Source organism: Lipotes vexillifer, unplaced genomic scaffold (genome assembly GCF_000442215.2).
Source record: "Lipotes vexillifer unplaced genomic scaffold, Lipotes_vexillifer_v1.1 scaffold554, whole genome shotgun sequence".
Lineage (NCBI taxonomy): Eukaryota > Metazoa > Chordata > Mammalia > Artiodactyla > Lipotidae > Lipotes > Lipotes vexillifer.
In genome coordinates this window covers 643,034-649,033 of record NW_006794635.1, presented here as the reverse complement: position 1 = coordinate 649,033, position 6,000 = coordinate 643,034, and positions in this window count along the sequence as shown.

Here is a 6,000-nt window from a genome sequence, read left to right as displayed (position 1 = left end):
CTGAACCGTTCTCTACACATTTCATTTACCTAAGATGCTTCTTACTTTCTCATTTGTCTTATAGCTATTTATTTAATTTCCCTGTCTGAGTCAATATTCTGTTAATTACAACTGACCTATACTCTTTTCACAGTAAAGTTAAGTAAGAAAGAGGGAAATTATTAACTCACACGTGTGGGCCAGGTGGAGACTACAAGGCTGTCAGGTTTCATGGAAGCCACTCCCTGGGTCACAAGCATTTTGGGACCACATGGGCTCCACTTCTTTCTACACGTCAACTTCATTTCCTGCCCCAGCATTGGCTTTCTCTGCCTCTCCTTAAACCCTGCAGCAACACACTTCCCAGAGGTATGCCTTGTTATTTCCATCCATTTAGTTCCTCACACAGATCAAATGACCCTGCATTCCAATTCCAAATTTCTGGGACAGTGTGCCAGGCAGTTCTCAGAGCAAGTCCATTCAGGGTAGGATGCTCCAAAGATGGTTAAGATCAGAAAATAAGACCATTAGAGCATGAGTAGTGTCTTATCATCTTTATTTTTCTCATCATTCTTGCAAATTGTGACTTGTATAGACCCCCTTCAGTAAATATTTATAGAAAGATCTGAAATTTTCTATTGTGAGTTTGCTAAAAGCAATACGGATGTTGAGTGAAGTTAAATTTATAATTTATTTAGTCTGCAGAGAATTATATAGACTTGATTGGAAGCTCCAAGACCTCACAACGCAATGGAAAATTTTGCCAAAAAGTGAAGGACACAGGAAAAGAGGCTCAACATCACCAATTATTAGAGAAAAGCAAATCAAAACCATAATGAGGTATCATCTCACACTTGTCAGAATGGCCATCATCAAAAAATCTACAAACAATAAATGCTGAAGAGGGTGTGGAGAAAAGGGAACCCTCCTACACTGTTGGTGGGAATGTAAATTGGTGCAGCCACTATGGAAAACAATATGGAACTTCCTACAAAAAACTAAAAGTCGAACTACCATATGATCTGACAATTCCACTCCTGCATATACATCTGGAAAAAACTGAAAACACTAATTTGAAAAGATACGTGCACCCCTATATTTATAGCAGCACTACTTACAATAGCCAAGACATGGAAGCAACCCAAATGCCCATCAATAGATGATTGGCTTAAGATGTGGTATACACACACACACACACACACACACACACACACAATGGAATGTTACTCAGCCATAAAAAAGAATGAAATATTTCCAGTTGCAGCAACATTGGTGGACCTAGAGAATATTATGTTTAGTGAAGTAAGTCAGACAGAGAAAGACAAATACTGTATGATAACCCTTATATGTGGAATCTAAAAAATAATACAAATGAATGTATATACAAAACAGAAATAGATGCACAGACTTACAGTTACCAAAGTGGGGGGGAATTTAGGGGTACGGGATTAACAGATACAAACTACCATACATAAAACAGAGAAGCAACAAGGATTTATTGTATCACACAGGGAGGTATATCCAATATCTTGTAGTAACCTATAATGGAATATAATCTGCAAAAATACTGAATCACTATTCTGTATAACTGAAACTAACATAATATTGTCAATCAACTATACTTCAGTTTAAAAGAGATCCTCAATTTGTCCCAAAGTTTAAGAGATGCTCATCATAATGAGCTATTATTTTTAAATTATGAAATTGTTTTAAAAGCTTGACAAAACATAGTGCTACTAAGAATTCCTGGGAAACTGGTCCTTTTCTACACTGTTGATGGGACTATAAGCTGGTCCAACATTTTGGAAGGGCAATTTAGCAACATCTGACTAAATTAAAATCACAAATTGCTTTGATTCAACAAATCTTCATTGGGGAATTTATCGCATACATACTTACTTGCTCAGATAATCAAATATATGCACAAGGAAGGCCACTGCAACATTTTTATAGTTTAAAAAAAGAGAAAAAAAACAACTTGTTCATCCATGAAATAATTAATTAAATTACCTTCATTTATACCATGGAATATCATAGGGTCATTACAAAGAATGATGATATGGAAAATTTGTAAATTAATTAAAAAAAAAAAGTAAAGTGGGAGACTGTCCAGCTGAGTGGTATGAGTAGATTTGTTAAGAAAGCAGTGGTGATAAGCACATATTGCTTATATATGCAGAAGAAATTTTTTTTTTACCACCGTGGGTCTCATGGGATCTTAGTTCCCCCACCAGGGATTGAACCTGGGACCTTGGCAGTGAGATCACAGAGTCCTAACCACTGGACCGCCAGGGAAAAGAAGAAAATTCTTAAGAATAAAGAAATCATTGTTAAGTCAAGTAACAGGGTGGGACTTGATCCTGGAGGTTAGAAATGGAGGAAGATGTTTATTTTCTATTTTACGTCTTTCTTTGCTGTTTGAAAATTTTATGCAATTTTAAAATTGCACCTAATTAGCAATTTTAGGAAGTCTCAGAACCATGGATATTTGGAATTTACAAATCAAATTTTACATTGTCTTTCTTCCCTGTCCACTTACCCTTATATGTATAAAAAAATACATGTCATCAAGACTTATAAATACAGGGAGAATTTTTTTTTTTTTTGGCCGCTCGGCATGTTCCCTTATCAGGCATGTGGGATCTTAATCCCGTGACCAGGGGTTGAACCCGTGCCCCTTGCATTGGGAGTGCAGAGTCTTAACCACTGGACCACCAGGGAAGTCCAATGCAGACAAAACTTTGAGCTCTCTTCCCCTACCCCTTCACACCACTTCTGATAGAGCTGTTAAGAAGTAATCATATTCTTCTCCTCAACATATCAATCATATCTCTTCTCCTTGCTAGGAAATGCATGAGGAACAGGTTGAAAAATGCACGTTTATTGAGAACACACCTCCCATATGCTGCACATTGAACTAGGGGCTTAGGAGTCAAATGATTCACAAAACAAAGGCTTTGTTTGGATAACAGGATGATTAGAACAAATTATGAAGAGTTAGCTATAACTTTTTTTTTTTAAGTGCTTTGTGCCCGTTGGTGGTGGATGGAGCAAGAAGGAAGGTGTTTAGGCTTTTCTTTTTCTTTCTTTTTTTTAGGGTACGCAGGCCTCTCACCGCTGTGGCCTCTCCCGTTGCGGAGCACAGGCTCCGGACGCGCAGGCTCAGCGGCCATGGCTCATGGGCCCAGCCGCTCCGGCGCATGTGGGATCTTCCCGGACCGGGGCACGAACCCGCATCCCCTGCATCGGCAGGCGGACTCTCAGTCACTGCGCCACCAGGGAAACCCTCTTTCTTTCTTTTTTTACAAAATTGGTACAAGGGCCATGAGTCAGAGGGAAGGAAAGGAAGGCAGAAATTAGACAACTACAGGTCTAGAACAGTATGATCTGAAGGATCCCGAAGTGATGGTTAGAAAGCAGGTTTCTAGGGCCCAACTCCAGTCTACTTAATCAGAGTTTCTAGAGGTGTGGCCTGAGAATCTGCCTTTAAGTCAAATTATTCAAGTGATCTTTATGCACACTAAAGTTTTAGAGGTTCTGCTGTAAGATAATTCAGATCCTGAAGGATAAGCCCTACCTGGACTGAGAGGTAATCTTCTTACATTTATTTTCTCCTTAGATTTCTAGGATGGTAGTAAGGTCCCATATTAAACATGAACTAGATGTTAGTGGGTAAACTCGTGGTAAAGAAATTGAGAAAAGATTCAGTTATGTTAAGAAAACAATTGGACTGGAAATTTAGACTCTCTCGAGAAGACAATACAAAAATCAATATTGTGACAAAATGTAAGAGAAAAGACAAAATTAAATTAGATCTAAAGCACAGATTAAGTTTGTGAAAGAGAAAGTTAGAGCCTGTGTTTTTGCAGTTCATCTGATAGAGTGTAACAACTGAGCATCTATCTTGCCTTCTTTTGAGTCTACTTGCTATAACTTTTGATTATAGATAATTTTGTTGATAAAAAGTAGAGTCCCCAAAATATTTGAAAGGCAGTTGTAAATAAGTTCCTAAAGTTTAGAGAGCATCATTGCTCATCCTGTAGAGTCTAGGATATTTTAGATAATATGAGGATAAGTGTAAATCTATCTCTATGACGGTCAAAAATAAACTGAATTGAATTTAGTTCAATGGGCATTTACTGACTACTTAATTTTACCTTGAAATGTGCCAAGGAATATTAGAGAAGGGAGCCTGGATATAAGACACAGTGTCTACTCTCAAAGGTCTTACAGGCTCATGAGCAAGGCTCATCTATAGACTAACTATAATAAAAGGCAAGATGAGGGATTTCAAATTAAAATGCAGTAGGGGGCGTGGGATGAATTGGGAGACTGGGATTGACATATATACACTACTATGTATAAAATAGATAACTAATGAGAACCTACTGTATAGTACAGGGAACTCTACTCAGTGACCTAAATGGGAAGGAAATCCAGAAAAGAGGGTATATATGTATATGTTTGATTCACTTTGCTGTACGGCAGAAACTGACACAGCAGTGTAAAGCAACTATACTCCAATAAAAAAATGGTATGACATTAAAAAAAATAAAATGCAGTAAGTAGTAGATAGAAGCTACAGGAGTTTTAAAGGGTGGTTATTTCTGCATGGGAAGGGGGGTGGTGGGCTAAGGGTGACAGATGTATCCAGACTTCACTCCACCAGGAAGACAAAGGAAGACTTCACAGAGGAGCCCTGATTAGAGAGGAAGTCAAGAGGGTGAGGATGTAGAGAGAGGAATAGTGAGCAAGTGAACATTTTTGTAAAGGTACGATAGAGGGTAAGCACTCGGTGGGACTGATCCTGGTCCAGTATATGAACAGAACACTAAACACTCAAATCGATGTTAATTGAATTATTATTACTGCCACTGTTGTTATATTGTAGAATACGTCTGTAAGAATCACAGAAATCAGCAAAACTCCTAAGAAGTTGATGTCCTAAAATGGGAAGAGAGACCTGTGCATTTCCAAGTTCATCACACTTTGACAGCCCTATTTTTTAAAATCCAGAGACCACAAAAGTGATACTCTCTGATGGGTTTCCAATGAGGTAAATGAGATACAATGATGAAAACTTAGAAATATAAGAAAAAGGCACTTTTATATTGCCTTTCTAAAGGCAATTTCTATATTTCTTCTTGGGAGAGATACTGTGAATCAACTCAGGGGTTCTCTACAGAGATAGCGTATGCCACATTTATGCTTCCAAGGTTTATTTTGCTTTATTTCGCGGTTAATTTACATTTGAATAATTGAGGCTCTATTAAAAGCATTTTCCTTAGAATGGTATTACTCTTTCTCATTTACACCTGGCTTTTCCTCATGGAAAGAAAAAAAAAATCCGAATAGGCAATACAAATATCTCTCCTCATTTAACTACCTGTTTATTTAAATATACATGCTATCTTCTTTCTGGGAAGAACGCAAGGACTAGAATTAATCGTTTTAAATGCGGGCCCAGCGTTTCCGGTGCCTTTGGAATCATTTCAATATGTGGCATAGCACCTGCCTCGTGTTTTCAACTTTGATTGGACTCCATTCGCTGCTCCTCTCATGAAAAATGTTTTCCTCGGGAAAGTGTGGTGTGTTTTTAACCGATTCCAATAGACCTTCAACCCGTGCTCTCTCTTTGTGTCTGCGGAAACAGAAGTTGTTCCCAGACTCCGGGGGGACTTTCTGCTGGACCGATCCCCAGACACTCTCCGGCCCTCACCTCTGAGATCCAGCAGGCGGCCTGTCTGGGGCCTCGCGGCCCAGCCCCTCGGATGAGAGCAGGTAGAACCCGCCCGAGACCCAGCAGCCGTGCCCGCGTCGCGGCCTCCGCAGCACAGACTCTAGCATCCCCGCCCTGTCGGTTTCCGGAGCCCCGGAGCCCCGCCACGCCCTGGAGAGGCTCCAGCATCCCTCGGCCTGGAGGCCCCGGGCGCCCGCGGCTCCCGAACCACGAGCCACAGCCGCCCTGCGGTCTCGATCCACAGCGCCGTGTGGAAAAGCCGCGCCGGCAGATGCCGGGGC